The sequence below is a fragment of the Corapipo altera genome, unplaced genomic scaffold (genome assembly GCF_003945725.1).
Source record: "Corapipo altera isolate COAL_440 unplaced genomic scaffold, ASM394572v1 1, whole genome shotgun sequence".
Lineage (NCBI taxonomy): Eukaryota > Metazoa > Chordata > Aves > Passeriformes > Pipridae > Corapipo > Corapipo altera.
Genome location: NW_020884873.1, coordinates 24,691,777 through 24,710,807, shown reverse-complemented (window position 1 = coordinate 24,710,807; position 19,031 = coordinate 24,691,777).

Genomic DNA, 19,031 nt, shown 5'->3' with positions numbered 1-19,031 from the left:
TGATCAGCGTGTCTGGTTTTCCCCTAGACTTGGTTTAGATATTTTGAAATACTTGCAGCCTCTTCTGGCATCAATGGAGTTGCAGGCTGTAAAATAGCTTTGATATGTTTCCAACTCATTGTCTATTTGATTCTTTCATTTTTTGAAAAGGGAAAATTTCTGGCACAACTTATGCAGACCTACTGTAACAAGTGTATGCATATGACAAGTACAAGATCAAAGGCATTTTATTATGAAATATCACCATAGGGATATCACAAGAGATATTCATCAGTCCGGTCCCCATAATTATAATTTCTTGAAGCATTTCAAAAGAACAAAATCTAACAATCAGGTGATGTACATTTGGTATTAGAATATGCTGCATAAAAAGATAATTAAATGGTAGAAATCTTATTTGTTAATTTTATGTTTCCACTAGTTTCTTGTTGTTCTTTTATTCTACACTATGTTTTACTATTCTACCCTGTCAAAAATAAATAGGGAGATAAAAATGATATTCAAAGACACTCATGCAATGCTTGAATATAGTGAACTCTTTTAAAAATGTTAAATATTCTAACACCTAGTTCTTAAGCAATTACTATGATGAGACTGTTAATGAGGCTCATATGACAGATTAATTAAAGAAACGTATTTGTTTTATAATCCCTATTTTATCAGAGCTTGAATGCTGACAGAAATTTAACTCTACAAAGTACTATGAAGACTGACTATGAAAATGTTGGTAAGGATAATAATTTAGTTGAAGTCCTTGCATAAATTTCAGTTCACATATTTTCCTGTATATTGTTATGAGAATGAAAACTTTTTTGCACATATTTCCACACACCCCTGAAGCCAAAAACTCTCAGAAGCGAGTATCTTAAATCAGAGCTTCATTTAGCACTGTTAGCTGCCACAATGACCAAATTTAAGTACTTTTCCCTGATACTTGAGTTTTCCCTTATCTTGCTTTTCGGTTGAAAACAGTATTCTGTGATTCTGTGTGATTCTGTGTAATACCTAGATGGCTTTAGAAATCACTTAATCAACAGTTAGTCAAGGTTTACTTTGTATAGACTCTGTCATTCAATTTTTGGCTAAATTGACCAGAATGAAAGTGTGATCTTGTAGAACTCAGGATAAAAATAGCCAAATTTAACCAAATTCCAGCCCACAGTCATACAATTATAAAGGAGAAATCATGTCTGACCAATATAATTGACTTCTGTGATGAGATGACTGGCTTGATAGATGAAGGGAGAGCAGTGTATGTTGTTTATCACAACTTTAGCAAGGCTTTTTACACTCTGTTCATTAATATCTTTGTAGAAAAACAGATAACATACAGGTTAGGCAAATGGTTGGTGTGGGCTGAAATCTAACTGAACCGCTGGGATCACAGAATCATTATCAACAATACCAAGTCCAGTGAGAAGGCAGTCACTTATGGCGTGCCTCAGGGATGAATACTGTCACATATTAACACCTTCATTCATGACCTAGATGATGGAAGAGTGTAGCCTCAGCAGATTTGCAGATGGTATAAATCTGGGAGCAGTGGCTAATACACCAGTGGATCATGCTGACATCCAGATGGACTTGGACAGACCGGAGAAATTGGTGACGGGGCTCCCATGCCATTCGGTAAGGGCAAGTGCAAAGTCCTGTGACTTGGGAGGAAGGAAGAATAACCCTAGATACCAGTACAAACCGGGGCAAGCAAGTTAGAAGGCATCTCTACAGAGAAGGTATTTGGTGTCCTTGTGGACAACAAGCAAACTATGAGTCAGGAATATGCCCTTACAGAAAACAATGTCAAAAGTGTCCTGGACTGCATTTGGATAAGTGTTGTCATCAGTTCAAGGGAGGTGATCCTTCTACTCAGCATTGGTAAGGCCATGACTGGAGATCTGGGTCCATCACCAGTTTTCCCAGTACAAGAAATATGTGGACTTACTAGAGTGAGTCTGATACATGGCCAGGAAGATGATTAAGGAATCGGAGTACCTGACAGCTGAGATTTCTGGGAGCCACTGGCAGTTGCTGACTTCTCACAGTGGTGCCCACTGACAGGAAAATTGGCAGAGGTTAATATATATTACATTCTGTCCAAAGAAAAGATAACAATTTTTTTACTGTGCAGGTGGTCAATCAGTGGACCCTGTGGCCCAGAGAGGTTATGGAGCCTTCATCCTTGGAAGTACTCAAAACTGGACTGGACATGGTCTGGGGAAACCTGCTTTAGCTGACCCTGCTGGGGGAGAGGAATTGAACAAGATGATCTCCAGAAGTCCTTTCCAATATCGACCATTCGGTGATTCACTGATTCTGCATGTTGATCCATCTTACACTTTACTTTCGATATTTTTTCAAATTCTTTGAGAAGTGTCTTCTGGCATTATGACTGGTGTGGGAGGAAGTTTAAAACAGGAAAAATGCTCTGGTAGCATCCTTCACTTGCTTGTTTATACTGATGAGTATTTTGTTCATTTTTTCCTTTCTCTATAATTTCCAGCTTCTGAGGGAAAAAAAAATGTAATTTAGTGTATTTTGATTGCAGAAATTTACTAAGATTTCCTTTGACTCTGATATGCATATAGGAATACTAGAAAAAGTGGTTAAAATATATACATTAGGACTAAATGCATAAGTTTTAAACACTAAGGATAGAGACATACCTTTATCTAAAGTTGCTTATGGTTTCTTGTTTTGCCTGAAGAAGTTGTTTAATCTGTACTAGAAATATTTTGAATACATACAGTATTGATTCATACCATGGAAGATCTTGTTATCTGGATGTATGGTGAATTCAAGTATAGGGTTGAAAATGAAGACTATTAATATTTGTGTATGTACCTTTCTATCTGTTCCTATGTGTATGCTTCATAACAAAAAATAAGAAACAATATGATTTGTATTTTAATGCCTATAAATATTTAAGGTTATATTTGCAGCACAACAGAAAGTTACATCTAGGCTAGTGATGAGCAGAAGTTCATATTTTTGTTTAAAAGAACCACTGAGACAGCTGAAATATAACTATTTTAACCAATAAAAAATGAAAATAAGATACAGAGGAATATATGATCATAGCAGTACTTGAAAGGTTAGTTTATGATTTAAGAAATACTTCCATGATACCAACAAGTGAATAACTCATTACTGTTGGAAATCATATAAGATTACTATATAAACAAATAGTACCATTAGCAAAATTTTTTGTTTGGTGTACACAAAGAAATTTGTCATTAATTATCAATTATCAAATCTTACAATCAATGACAGCAAACCAACAGTAATGCCACTATGAAATAATCAAAAGTTGTCTCTACCAGGGACCAAAAAATCTAATATGCATTCTTCATAGGAGTAATAACACCTGTGCTCTACAAATAACTTTAGTGTACTAATACCATTATAAATTTCTCCCTTGGTAGAATGCTATGAAACAGGACAGTCTAGGCTGTTACTACAGAAGAGATGCAAACCATGCAAAAATGACAGTTAAAATATCACAATATGAATCACTGGTTTATGAGACACTTACCTTGATGGGTAAATAGTAGATGAAGTCCCTTTAATCAACATTTGGGTAGAAGTTTTCAAATGTGTCTTTTGTTATCATCATCTATTTTCATACATTTCTGTAAGAACATGTAAAACATAGAGAAGATACTCAGCTATATATATTTCAGCAAACAATTTATTTATAGTTCACAGAATTAAAGACTGAAAGGAAAGCATTTATAATCTAACTTGAGAGTCACACGCAGTTACATTTTACTTAGCTATCCCCCTTTTGATGCAGTAATTTGCATTTCGCTAAGTCATATCAGTGTACAGTAAAATTTGCTTTTGAGAAAATCATGCAATGTTGATTTGAAGATACCTCTTGGATAAGTCTTACTCAAGCTGCTGGAAACATATCTTGTTAATCATTTGAATTTCTAATGAGCTTTTAAATACTGGTTTTTGTTATATCTTCACTAAAACCAAAACCATTTTACTAGTTGTTTCCTCTCTCTAAGTAATCTCAATCCTCTTTTGAAAACCTGAACAAACTGAGCTTTTTATTATGCTTCCCATTATTCTTTTTTCAGTATTTGGATTGTTTTCATGTCTGCATCTTCTCTGAAAAAGATCACAAAATCATAGAACCACAAAATGGTTTGGGTTGTAAGGGACCTTAAAAATCATCTACTTCAAAATTCCCCTCTGCTAGACCAGGTTACTCAAAGTCCTATCCAACCTAGCCTTGAATACTTCCAGAGAAGGGGCAATCACAGCATCTCTCTGCAACTTCTTCCACTGTCTAATCACCCTGGAAATAAAGTATTTCTTCTTAATAACTGATCTAAACCTGCACTCTTTCATTTTGAAGACATTCCCTCTTGTCCTGCCACTTCATGCCCTTTTAAAAAGTCCCTCTTCAGATTTCCTGTAGGCCCCCTTTAATTGATTAAAGGCTACTACAAGGTCTCCATGGAGCCTTCTCTTCTCCAGTCAGAATAGCCCCAATTCTCTCTACCTGTCTTCATAGGAGAGGTGCTCCAGCACTTTGGTTATTTTTGTGGCCCTTCTCTGGAGCTACTCAATTAGATCCATGTGTTTCTTGTAGTGCAGACCCCAGATCTGGACACAGTACTCTGGGAGGGGTCTCAGAAGACTGGAGTAGAGGGGAAGAATCATCTCCCTTGACCTGCTGGTCACATTTCTTTTGATGCAGCCCAGAGTATGATTTGGCTTTCTGGGCTGCAAGTGCACATTGCTAGGTTATGCTGAACTTCTTGTCAAGCAACATCTCCAAATCCTTCTCCTCAGGCTATTCTCAATACTTTCTCCATTCATCCTGTATGTGTGTGGGGGAATTGCCCTTACCCAGGTGCAGGGCATTGCATTTGGCCTTGTTGGACTTCGTAAGGTTTGCATGGGCCCATATGGGGGTGCCTGTCAAGGTTCCTCTGGATGGCATGTCTTCCATCCAGCATGTCAACTGCACCACATAGCTTGGTGTCATCAGCAAACTTGCTGAGGGTGCACTTGATCCCACTGGCCATGCCACTGATAAAGATGTTAATGTCCCAATACCAATCCCTGAGGAATGCCACTCTCCGCTGGTCTCCACTTTGACATTGATCTGTTGACCACAACTCTTTGAGTGCAGCCATCTAGCCAATTCCTTACCATAAAGTGATCCATCCATAAAATCCACGTCTTTTCAATTTAGAGACAAGGACAGTGTAGGACAGTGTCAAATATTTTGTACAACTCCAGGCAGATAATGTCAGTTGCTCTTCCCTTGTCCACCACTACTGTAATCCATTGTAGAAAGACATAAAATTTGTCAGGCACAATTTCCCCCTAGTGAAACCATGTTGGCTACCAATCACCTCATTATTATCTAAGTGCCTTAACATAGTTTCCAAGAGGATCTGGAGATGTTTCAACATCTAAAGCTAGAAAGAGTACCTCAGTACCTCAATAAGTATACATATCTAGATGTAAAATACACTTTATTTATGTTATGATGGTTGCATGATAAAGACATATTTTCCTTGAAAGTGTACTGACAGACTTGCAGGAATTAGAGGGCAGTATAGAATTACTATAATTCCAAATCTGCATTGTCATATCCTGTTAAATTACTGATATCACATAAACTCTGGGTTAGTTTTCTCCCAAACTACCTCTAAAGAATTCACAACTTGTTTAATTTTCCTTCAAGACAATTTAAATTGCAAAGTAAATCTATATACAACACCTAATGCAGAGTCACAGACAAGAAACACAGGAACTTTCTGGATACCCAGTTCTTTTCATTGTAGTTCTTTGTTCCATTGCTCTAGAGAGTGTTTGATGGTTCATTGGTTTAGCAACTCTTGTAATTGTAGGTCATCTGTGGGAACTAAGGACCTAACTCAGCAGCACTTCAACTACAATGTTGTTTTGTGGCTCTCTGAATCCTAAGTTGTACCTGAAGGGTTTATGGTTGCCTTTTAGTGCAAAAAGAGCACCACAACATGTCTCAAGTCTTTGATGATTCTCCCCTTTCCTTTCCTCTTTGCTGCTTGCTTAGGAGAACTTACTGTCTTGTGTCTTTAATCAGCTCTAGGAGTCTTCAAGAATTCAGACAATGAATGCTTATACATCCTAAATTTGTCAAAAACTTGAAGTGGAATTGTCTAGCCCCTTCCCTTACACAAGGACAGGAAATAATATAAGTGTCTTAAGTTTGGTGCTACTACAACACAAAATATGAAATATCCACAAGGTAGTTTTTTACAAAGGAAAACTGCCACGGTCCGAGGGGAGGTGGGGCTGTGACACAGCATGGATGGGTCCGGAGACAAGGTAGGGTGCAGATGGAATGCTTTATTGAGGCATGCACCAGTTTTTTTATCAGTTCAGGCGAGGAAAGGGCCAGAACACGGGGTGGAGCATGAGACAGACAAACAGGGGAAGAAATCAGATAGGGACACAGGCAAAAGGGGGAGGAACATGGGAGGAACTGGGGAAGGAAAGGGTGAATGGTAACTTTCTCCTCTCTGAAGCTTCTTCAACCTATCAGAGAGGGGAGCAGGGAAGCAGGGAGCAGGGAAGTAGGTATACCTGGGTACACCCGGGAAATATAAATATAGGGGCAACATACAATGTGTATATAAACACATAAAACCTGCAAAATCCATATAATAAAGTCCTGTCAATTGCTGTATATCTTCCTCCATGCCTGGAGCTGTTCCCATCCTGAATCTTGCTCCTTCACAGAAAACCTCAAATCTCCTGGGGAAAGGAGACCTAAATTAAAAGTTTAAAACAAACCAGTACTTTTCCAGTTGTGGTCTTGCAAGGACACATCAGTTTCTTCAGCTTTACTGTTCTTTTCAGCAACTTCGTGTAGCTTTCTGGGTTTCCACAGACTCCACACAGTTCCTTCTGGTTCTCTGGCTTTATTTTGCTTCTCAGCCTTAACTTTAGACATACCTTTTCCTCATAAGGTCCCTTGCTCCTTTCAGCAGCAAAATGTCTGTTTATCTCCATGCTTCACGCTCCCATTCAGCTCTCTGTCCTTGATTGCTTACTCTATACTTCCAAGCACTTCCAAATGCTTCTCTACACCTATGATATGCTCAGCTGATCTCAGGAGAAGAACAAACTCCACTTCCCTCTTCCTTCCTAGAAGAGGTGACACTAGAAGAGGTGACACCAAAAGCACAGCAGCCAGGTCTGGGAGCCTTTATCTCTGTTGCTCAGTGAGAGTTTTGTTGCAAAACACACAGTTTGTATTTATGTGATGTAGGGTTATGTCAGTTGTCACACACAGACCCAAACATTGTTGTAAGCACAGAAAGTAGATCTGATATTGCAAAAGATTAATTTAAAATGGTTACACAGACATAAAGGAAGACAGTCAAAAAGTCCAAGGTGCAAAATGAGCAAGAGCCATGAGGATTAGTATTGACTCAGAGAAGAAGCTTTGTCCTGAGGCAGAACAGAGAGCTATTATCTTGATTTGACCATGTGCTTCACGTTCTTTTTTTTTTTTTTTTCAGTTAAAAAGTTAAAAAGTCAGCTGTAGTACAGGTGTAGCAGAGAAAAAAAGTGTTTACACTGCTTCAGTAAGGGAAGAATGAATAGCTGGATGAGTTACAAATACTTTGAAGACCATAGAGAGTCATCCAAACGTATCTAATAAAAGCAAGAAACTAATTTCATTTCCAAAACAAACAAGCAATGTGCTGAAACAAAAAAGACACTTATTTTCTAAGCAAATAGAACATAACAAGGAGATAAGTAACAATCAGGGACTTCTCCAAATATACTACTTTAAAAAAAAAATTAATCCTCTATTTGGCTACGTATTAAAATCAGCAAGAGGGGAACTGGCAGATTTTAGCTATCTTTTTCAGTTATCCTTAAAAGGCAATCTCATGAGGAAGGTAGGAGAATGGCAACTGGATGAAGCAGTTGCACAACTCACTGGAAATATATATCCAAAGGAAGAGTAATCCATGTTCCAGTGTCAGACTAGCAGCTAAATAAAATAGGTTTCTATGAGAATCTCTTCTGCACCTATAAGTGTACAACGCTTCTGTTAGTGACTTGAATTAATGGTTGCATGTATTTTTTGAGGCAAATTTAGAATTTTAGATCATGTTGACAAATCAGAGAATCAGTCTGTTAAAAACATGCAGCCATTCAGTAGGATAAATGCAAAAATCCATCTTTACAGAGAAATATTTGGCTGAACAAATATAGCTTGGAGGAGGATGCACAAATACTTCGAAGTAGAATGAGCAGTTATAGTAAATCAGATGCTGAAAATGAAGTAAATCTCTCATATTGTAATTTAAAAAGACAAAAGTCACACTTTAATAAATAAATAAAAGTATTTCCTGTGAAATGAATGAAGTAGATCTGTGCTATCTGGTGCTGTGTGGTCAAAGTTTATAGAAAAGATCTGAATTGAATTCTTGAAAGAACATGATATATTTATTTCAGGGGAAAAAACGTAGAAAGAAGCAGTAAAAAAAAATCAAAAGGATTTCTTTTAATATAAACTACAACAAGAGTAGACACCAAAAATTAGTCTCTAGAGTGAGGTGCAGAAAAGTTCACCTCAGGTTGCTCATTTTTCATGGCGGCAAGACATTAAAAAAATGTTAGGCAAATGTTTGTCATTGCTGGTTTTATCTTTGGCTGTGGAAAAAACTTACATGAAGGTGAGGAATAATTAGAGAACTGCACTGCTTTCTTTTTCCACCCACTCCATCAATGAAAAGTTGGGTTAGAAAAAATTGTTTGTAAATATAGTGGCTTCTCACTGACTGAATCTATTTTGTGCAATAACATTGCAGGTCTTTTCCACTCCACCCACCCCTGAGTTTATTTTGAAATAGTCTGCAAACTTAACTTGAAGATTGAAAGGGGAAGCAGTTCTCTAAGTACAGAGTGCAACCTACTATCAGTAAGGATTTATATATACGTAGACTGTAATGTCTAATTACAAATTTATGATAGTTGATACTTGCTCTCAGAGCTCTGATTTGACCACTTAAAGGACATTTCAGATAAACATGGAATAAATGGGAATTAATGGGAAGCCAGTGTCAAAGATTTCTTGAAGTAAGTGGGCTCTGGCTAACCACTCTAGGAAAGAGTGATGGTGAACAAGCAGGCAGTTTTTTACTTCAGTATAGTTTTTTCATATCTAATTTTTTTTAGCTGATATAATCCCAGTTTCCTTTAACATAAATTAGGTGCAGTTAACTAATTAAATTGATAAGCAGATAACTGTTAGGTCAGCTGGAAATGGTCAACCAAAAAATGCAACCATTTTGGATTTGATTCAAAATCTCATGTACTGTAAACTGAACAAAAAATATTTAACAACGAAAAGGATGTAACATTTTACAGGGGAAAAATAATGAATGTACATGAAAAAGATTGTACTTGGGAAAAAAAGGGTTTAACATCATAGGGGGAATCAGGGATGTATTGTTATTGGTCATACATTCAGGCCTGCTTTTACTGTCTTCTATTTATGAGTTTTAGACTTTTTAATAAATTTCTTTGTAATAAAATTTTTTTCTCTTGAACAGTGACTCATATTTCAGCAAATTTTCCATTTTATAATCTGATATTAAAGCCCTTCACAGTCCATTAATTTGTTATTAATATTTACTTTTGTAAATAATTTTACTGGAGAATATCATTAATTAAGCCAGTAGCGCATAAGCATCTTTGTTTTACTGTGTAAGTATCTTTGTTTTACTGCTAATTCTATCATACATGTCTCTAGTGAATATCTTTTGATCTCCTTTCCTAAAAATATTCAGTTTCATTTTAAAAATTCCCTCACGTATTCATGATTAAACTAAGTTCTCTAGGGTGCAATAAGAACTGAAAAAGTGATATTTAGCATAAATTTTAGAGAACAGTTTCTTGTAACTTCAGGGAAAAAATAAAAGAACATTGCTTATGAAGCAATCTATATACCATTCTTCTACTTAAAAGCACACATGGGGATTGTTAAATAATAATATGTTATTAGGTTTTCATAGTACTGGATTCTCGATAGGGACAATTATCCTCTTGTTTCCATCAGAAAGCAAATTATTCTTTGTCTTGATAAGTCTTACGCTTTAGTTTTATCCCATGTCTGATAAAATTTTTTAATAATTCAGTTTGCAGCAGGAGTCAGGAAGAGTATGAGTAGTTTTGGCATGACACTACAGTCATTGATTGGGAAGCAAAGATTTCCTGATTGCTGCAGTGACAGTAGTCAAAAGGAGTAATACAAACAGCTTTATAACATGTCATACCTTACTTTTCTGTTCTGCTCTATCTCTTTACCTTGATTTACATACTAATATTTTTGATCAATCCCTATGTTCTCTTTCTTGAAAATAAAACTAGTTTGATATTTTATTTGATTTAATGTTGGTAAAAACTAGGATATCATTAAATAAGGATAACTTGAAAACCAAAGATGAGGTACAAATTCTTCTAACTTACTGTCTAGTCCCTTAGCACCTGGAAGTATGTACAGTCTCCTTTACTGTTATGTGGATTTTGGCCTTGTAGCATGTGCAGTCACAGTCACAGAAGGGAAGAAGGGTAGGGCAATGGAATCAGAGGAACACAGAATCACAGAATGGGTAAGGTTGAAAGGGACCACCACTGTGGTCATCTGGTCCAAGCAACCTGCTCAAACAATGTCATCCTAGAGCACACTGCACAGGATTGTGCCCAGATGGTTCTTGAATATCCCCAGTGAGGGAGACTCCACAACCTCTCTGGTTGTGTATACTCAGAAAAAAATATCCATTTCCTACAAAAGAAGTGACATGGGAAACCTTGTCTGAATGGTTTCTCATCTTTGTGAGGAAGTACTCTTGGTAGTGATTTTCTCAAGAGAGCTGTTTGGCTTTACAATGAAGCATTCATTGAACCAGAGAAAAATTAATAAAGAAAAAAAAAATTTTAATTGGAGTAGACTTTAGAGTTCAGTTCTTCTCCTTCCCAGGTGAATTCCCTCAGGATCTCACCCTTTCTTACATTTTCTTGTTTCATGAATATTTAATTCTACTATCCAAAGTGTAGCACTTTAAATGGGTGATAATGAGCAATCTAATTCCTGAACATATAATAGCCATGATTTTCACACAAGATGGTAGATACAACCCAATCAAATGATTTCTCTTAGAAAGGGGTATTCTGAAAGCACAGAACATGAAAATGTAAATTCTAATAGCTTAATCTACAGAGCAGCAAAGGAAATGAGTAAAAAGCATCCCTGAACATGGTACAGGAGAGTAAAAAGCAGAGATGGTCACTCTGGGATGATAGTGGATGGATCATAGAGCACCAGTTTTCTCATGTGATTCTTGGCTACAAAAGGCTTGAGAATTGCTTGTTTGGAGATCTCTCTGGAATATAGTGAGTGACATGTAACAGTGAAAGCAGCAGACTTTTATTCTCCTGTATCCCAAGAAATCCTGAAGTTACTGGATGTGCTTTCTGCCCTTGGACCTATTGGGGTAACAGTGAGGCTGCATGTAGGAAGCACAAGGAAGAAAACATATGTCCTGTCTGAATTCTGACTAGTCTTAGGCATAAAACAAATGTCTAGAAGGACATGAGATACCCCATTCCTGGGCATATCCAGAGGCAGAGGTAGAACTTCATGTTTCTTATTTGCAAATTCTGAGTGTCCTCAGTATTTCAGTGGGCAATAACTGAATTGGGCAATAATTGAAAAGTGATCTAGAGTATTTTGACCTGGGTGTTTACTTCCAACTTTTGCCATTTACACCTTTTGTGGATATGATCTTGGGGCTACACTAGGAGTATGTTTTCCTTGGCTTCAGTTCATGGGAGCTCTGTCAGTATGCCTGTAAAATATTTTCAAGAGACGCACCAAATATGAACTGCTTTGAAATGCCCCACTCATGAGTTGGTAAGTGGCATCAAATTAAACCATTTTTAAGGCAAAAGTATGATAAAAACAAGAAATGTATCTGGCTTGTTATATAAATATTTTCTTAATATATTTACATGGTAAATATAAATATCTTTCAAAAAATCTTTCAAAAAATATTGTTGTTATACCAAAAAGGGACATATCACTTGCTTTGACACAGTTGTGTTCTGACATGTGCTGATCATACTGAATATCATTAGCAACCATAATATTTTGCATAGCTTTGATAAGGCAGACAGCATTACTCCATAAAGAAATTGCTTTCCTCCCATCCCCCAGAGGCTTCTGTTATAAAGTGAAAGCAATATAAAAGTTTCTTGTTAACTTGAGGTTTCCTTGGCAAAAATTTTCACTTACTAGAAGTAAGACTAATTCACAAATTAGAAATAGAAATAATGTGAAATAATTTGCCCAAATCTCTCTTTCCTTCTAGGCCTGCCTCTCACGACCTGCTTTGGGAAAAGGGCCAGTAAGGACTGAAAGCATATTTAATCTTGTTTTGCATAAAAGAAAAAGCAGTAGAGGTTTTGGAACACCAGAACCTACAATTTTAAGTTGCTTGGTGGAAGTCAGGCTGCGTCATGTTTAAATGTGGCTTAAGGGAATTTGATTTATTCTGTATCGCTGAAACTGATGTTTCTGAAATTTCTCACACCTCCGCAAGAAGGGAAACCACTGAATAACAAAACCATTCATACAAACTGTTTTATGGCCTCTCTAATTTAGAGGTAGAACTTGAAGCCTAGTCTCCCACAGACTGAAGGAGTGGCCTTGCCACTAGTTAATGAAACTTTTCTTTTGTGTGTATAAAACAACCAGTTATGAAAGTGGAGCAGTTTTAATTTGTAGAAAATAGAACAAGATAATAGATAGAACAAAATGTAGGAGTTGCTAGAGTCCAAACAATTTCATAGCTGTGTGCTGAGCTGCAGCAGTCCCTATAGGGGATGATCCCTTCTAGTTGGACTAGTTGTCATCAGCTATCTCATCCCAGAACTGATTAGCTTCATAAAAATTTTGGCTTCAGTGAATCAGCATCTTTCAACAAAAGTGATTTCACAGAAAATTCCTGGATCAATTTAATTATGATAGATTAAATCTGCTAAGGTGTAATACTTGTTTGGTTGACTAAGTGAAATAAGTCAATACGTCTGGTAGAGTTTCAAATTCTGCCTCTGATTATCTGTAGGATAATAAGTTATAGGATGTGTATGCAAGTTTGGGCAAAGTTACGCGGCAGGTCAAGACAAGAAAGGAAGGGAGGAAGGGAGAGACAGAGAAAGGGAGGGCGGGCTGTTTTTTTGTTTTTTTTTTTTTTTTTTTTATTTCAAGGGAGCAAGGGGACAGGCCTGAAGACTAATGATGTTTTTGTAGATTGTCCCTACAAGAAAACAGGAGACTCCTAGAAAGGGAGATAGAAGGAGGTTAATAGGAAGAGGTTATTTCAGATGACAATTCAGAAACTCTCAGATGTTCTGAATTGCCCTTCTAGGGTAGCTCACCTCTTTCATTAACTAGAGAAAGAATGTAGCAGGACTTCTATGAAACTAACCTCCCTGAAGACTCGCTCAGGATTGCTGTGCAATGCAGTAATGCATACATTGCACGCAGTCTCTCTGACTTCTAGAACCCATCATACATTCAAAATGATCCAAGTTTTCATAGGAAAAGGAGGAGATTTACTTCATATTCACTTTCTAGGCCAAAAAGATCAGAAAAAAACCCAAAACTATTCTACACAAATATTAGACTCTTTGACAAAGAATACTGCCCTTCCAAAATACAATCAGTTTTTTGCCTACAGATTGCCAAAGCTGCAAGTGCAGTCCCAGCCTTCTATAGAATCCCATTTGGAAACCATGCACAGTTTTGCAGCCTTTCTGTAAGAGCTTGGTAGGACCAACTGACCTGAAGTGAGTGGGCAGATGTGGGAAGCTGGTAGATAAATGTCTCCCTCTGGCAATAGTTTTTCTTCTGGTATTGGTTCATGGCTGATGAAGTGAAGATATGGATGCCTTGGTTTAATATTTTCGCCTGTTGAGCCAGCAAAAGCAAATTTAGATTTATAGATACGAAAAACCCCCACCCATAGAAATATAACATCCCTGGCAGCATCACAAAACATAAGATCTATTCTTTGTCATGTTACAGGGATAAGTGGGTATCATTGATACACTGCTATTGTCTCCTCCTCTCAGCTCAGGAAGAATACTTATTTGGAAGCCTGGTTTATTTAGGTAGCAGCATCTGAGAAGACTAAGTTTTATTCCCACAGAACACAATCTAGTAGACAAATCTCATGCAGCTGCTTAAGACTGAAGCCCAGCAGCACATCCCATTTACAAATACAGTATTTAGGTAGTCTAGGCCATAAATAGGTTGCTGTAACTTTAAACTCGTTGACCTCTTGCATCAATTGGACTATTGACACAGCCTTCCCTTATCTGCACTAGCCTCCAGTGCTAGGCTAAGCCTAAAATACAGACTTTCCCAATTTCAGCAGTCTTGGTTTCATTTGTCTTCTACTTCGTGAGTTTTGGGAACTACCCTTATCAGGACTCAAAACAACAAGAAGGCTTCAGGCGTTTTGAAGTCTTTCAAAATACTATGGAAACCCTGAGTGCAGACAGTTCGGAGAGATAATGAGGATAATGGTTTTCCTGGTTGTGGGGACGCAAGCCTATTTGGATAAAATTTGTGGCATTGTTCATTGGTCCACACTCTTGTCTGGTGTATATCAACTATATGCTTTTGCAATCAGTGGAACTGTGCCAAGTAATACCTACAAAGATTCAGGCCCATCCCTTTGTAAATACATTCACGAAATTAATGTGTTAAAAACAAGCACCTTAGCATTCTGAGAATTCCCTGCCAGATTTGGCAGAAATATAACAAATTAGCTTGTCTGGTATTAGTCTGATTCACAACCCAGTTAAGAGAGTGTGCCAAAGGAATATCCAAACATAAGTCTGTTTGGCTTTTCTCTCACTGATAAAGGTGTGTTCCTCCTTCCTGCTTCTTCTCACATTTATTTCCCATGTTGTAAAATGTATACCTTTACTATTATATTTTAAAATTACCCAGTGTACACACCATTTCAAGACTATTGTGTTTTGGGAAGTATCAAAATCTTGAGGCAGACCTACTAAGGGCCATAGATGTCCAAATCCCAGATCCCAAACTATCATCTGAAATACTGAGCAACAATCCAAACACGAAAGTAGCTAAATAGATACTCTCACATTTTGACTTGACAATTGTCTGCGTATATTTAACAGAAGCAACTGAGTGGATAATTCCTGGAATGGGTTTTCAAAAACTGGTTAGAGGGAATACCAGGAGCTGTAGTGTGTGCATAGTAGTGTGTGTAGCTTATGTGCTTTGCTAAAATTTGATTCTTCTCAAAGTGAGTTTGTTGATTACACATACACACACACAAAGACACACAGACAGATATAATTGTAGGAAATAGTTTGTTTCTGATGTGATTAAAATACTTACAGACAAAGTGAGAAGTTAAGATTTAATTATCTCTTCTACTTGAGAAAGGTCAGTTCTCTGTTTCCAGGAGAATCCTCTTCCTCTACTATGTGAGCATGAGTTCATTATTAGGTTTAGTCACAGTTCTGTGTTTAGAAAGAAAACGCTTTTGCCAGGGAATTTAAGTAAGTATTTGTGGTTTTCCACAGAGTTTTCTTTCTAGATTAATAGTGTGTACTAGAAGGAGATAATCTTATCAACATTTCTAGTCAGAGATTTAACTCTTAAATTTCTAACTACAGAATAATCAGACAAGATTATTAACCAGATATTCACTCTAATCTGATTAAAAGTCCTACAGTTATCTTCTTTACTCTAAGAAGCCCATTAAAAAAATGAAGTACTAGCATTACCATTCTCAGTTAAACACCTTTGACCCAAAATTTCTCTCAGCTTTTACTTCAGTTTTGATTTGAAATCACTGGAAATTATTTTTAACTCTTCCGAGCAACCTACTGTGAATTTCACATGTAGGCTGGTATGTACTCCATAATTACCATTGATAACTCTTTGGTTGGTATCTAATATCATTGGAAAGGTAGGTAAATCTTTTGTCTTCTTGCTCAGCTAATGACATACTGTAAAATCTCGAAAGATGACATTTTACTGTATAGTGTGAGCATTTTATTCTTTTGGATAACTTTTGTAAATATTAGCTACGTAACTGCTACTTCCCATTATAACCAGTCTTTCTCAACAGGACATTTTATAGTTGCATTTTGTATTGTTCTGGATATGATCTGACAAACCCAAGACAGTTATCCATATGATTATTTGCATACCAGTCTATTGGGGAATAAAACACTACATGATATTTTAATGACTCAGCTGCTCTATACAGAAGCAAAGTAGATGATTTTTTCTATAACACATTTTGGAAAAGAACATACTTAAATGGCATTTTAGAAGATTAGCCATATTCATTTGGAGCTAAGCTTATTACTAAGTCAATCTTTTAAATCCTGGCTTCTATTCATCTAACAGCAACATAGACATAACCCTTCAGTGTAAACAGTGCTCTTGTTTAAACATACTGATGCACTGAAAGGCATGTAGGTCTTTTGGCTTCTCTTCACAATGTCTTACTCTGTTAAAAGTATATGGATTGACCTAAGCTATAAATAATTTATTTAATCTTCAAATTAAAACTACACAATCATCCTTTTTACCTCCTTTGACTTCAATTATTAGACATAAAGCACTGGATTGCATGCAGAATCTACATGCAGCTTTTTGTAATGTATTATTCAAGAAGTCTGCCATTAGGCACTTTATATATTGCAGTACCAACTGCTGTTGCAACATAAACAGGGAACTACCACTTCACTCTGTGATCAGGAGTATATGCTGGATCAGTTTATAAAATGAACGAAGGATCTGGCAACAAGCCAGATGTTCAGGTCTCTTCTAGCAGGGCTCTTACAAACTCAGAAATTAACTATGTGATAGGCTCCTCAGTTGAAGTGTAAGGCCTTGATTTCTCCTGTGTATCACAGACCTGCAGATCAAACCGTCTGGCTCATATAAATGACAGAGTAACTGTGAATGTGAGAGAGATACACGTTATTAGACTGAGATTGGTGCCACAACATGAAGGTTGTCAGATTAATAAGTAACACAAGTGGGAAGGCAGCAGACTTCTAAACTCTTGACATTAACATCATATTTATATATTCCATTTTACAAAATCAACCAGACACAAGTGGCTTGTGCTATGCTGATTTGTACAGTGGCAGCATGGTCATGCTAAATGCCTTGACAGTTCTCATTTCCCAGCTCTTAGAATGCCTTCCATAATATGCTGAAGGCTAAAACAACACTAAGGGTAAAATATTAGGACTCTTGCCTATTGTGCCCTCCACAGTATTTTTAGAAACAGTTTGGAAGATGGATACACAGTTTTGAATGACCCCTCTTAAATTTAACAGCATCCATCTCATTTATTGTTTCGAATCTTCAAGGAAGCACATATGCTCCTTTCCATGGAAGAGGAAGTACATAAATGGCTGAAAGGGTTTTTACAGCTGTTTACATCTCTGATCAGATGGTGATCTGTGTTGTATGAGGGTAGGACATCAGCAGTGAATGAAGGTGAAAGCACTTTTGCAGCAAGATCAAAGATGGGAAGAACTGCTTATAGGTGAGAGGGAGCAGAGAGAGAGGAAGAACAGAGAAGAAACTCTTCTGCCTCAAACAGGACAAGGTCAAGTATATCTGCAGCAGGAGTCCTGAGGGTAAAAGTCCATAGAAGGGATTTTGTGGCAATGCATTTTACTCCTCAGAAATTTGGGAAGATAAAAGAAAATCCATTCCATTGCAAAGAAGAAGAGAGGAGACAATAGGAGAACATAAAAGTTCTGACCCTGATGTGAAAAAGGGCAATATGTATAGTCCTATATTTTTGTGACGCCAAAACAATTGGAACATCCACTAACCTGAGTAGGACCATCACCTGATAACAGCAAGATGCCTCTTTCCCAAGACATATAACTTGGCATTGTCTGAGCAGCACTTTTTATGACCAGGGCAAGACAAAAGCATGCCACAGACTTGTTGAAAGAGTGATGGTCTTGTCTCACATTGTCAAAGTGACTAGGGCTTGGATTTAGAGGTCTTTAGGATTCCATGGGTTCCAAATATTTGGCAATCCAGTCAGGTCAGAGAAATTCTTCTCCCTCCTCGTAACATACAGGGGGCATTCTTACAGATCCACTAAATGGGTAACTCCCTAGATGTGCATGCCCATGTGGGTCTTGGTGTCCAGTCAGAATGGCAGTCATGCTGCCAGAGGGTCCCCGAACTAAAGAAATGGCTTTTGTGACAGACAGGAAGAAAAAAGGGAGTGTTCAGGAATCGTGCCTGACAAGATGTGTTCATAGAACATAAAAGTTCAATAGGTTTTTCTGTCCTCTTCCATTGACAACTTTTATTGTTGGCTGTCGTAGACATCCCAATTCCATCAGAGGAGAAGCAACCCTTATTTTTATTAATTGCTGTTTGGCCACAAGTTACTGCTGTACTGCGACTTTATTCCTTAGCTACCTTGAAAGGCCAAGCAATGGCATTGCCGCTATTTGTGTTCCACAACTTCCTCTGAGCGACGCCCCCACACTGTGGCCTGAAAAGAGCCTTTAGGAACATAAATCTCAAAGGTTTTGACAGAGTCCAGATGACTCCAGTAGGAAAGGATGGTTTTCACTGATGTATTCTCATTGCATTGTGACTAATGTATGCTGGACAGTAAGAAGGCATGGCCAAGATGTGAATATTCTCTCTGTTGTTTTCTATTAGTTTTCCAAAAGGCTAGTCAGTTCTTGAAGTCAAGTATGGACTGGTTTTCAAGGTCGACACAGTTTGCACTTGCCAAAAGAAAAATGTTTTTTATTTGACAATAAGAAAATATTTCTGCACTTTAAAACAGAGTGTCTGTTCTCTTGACTTCAGAGAACTTTTAGCTGTTTGCCTTCCACCTCCCCTCCCCACTGTCAGTGGAGTGCAAGAGTCACTGACCTGCCTTGATTTA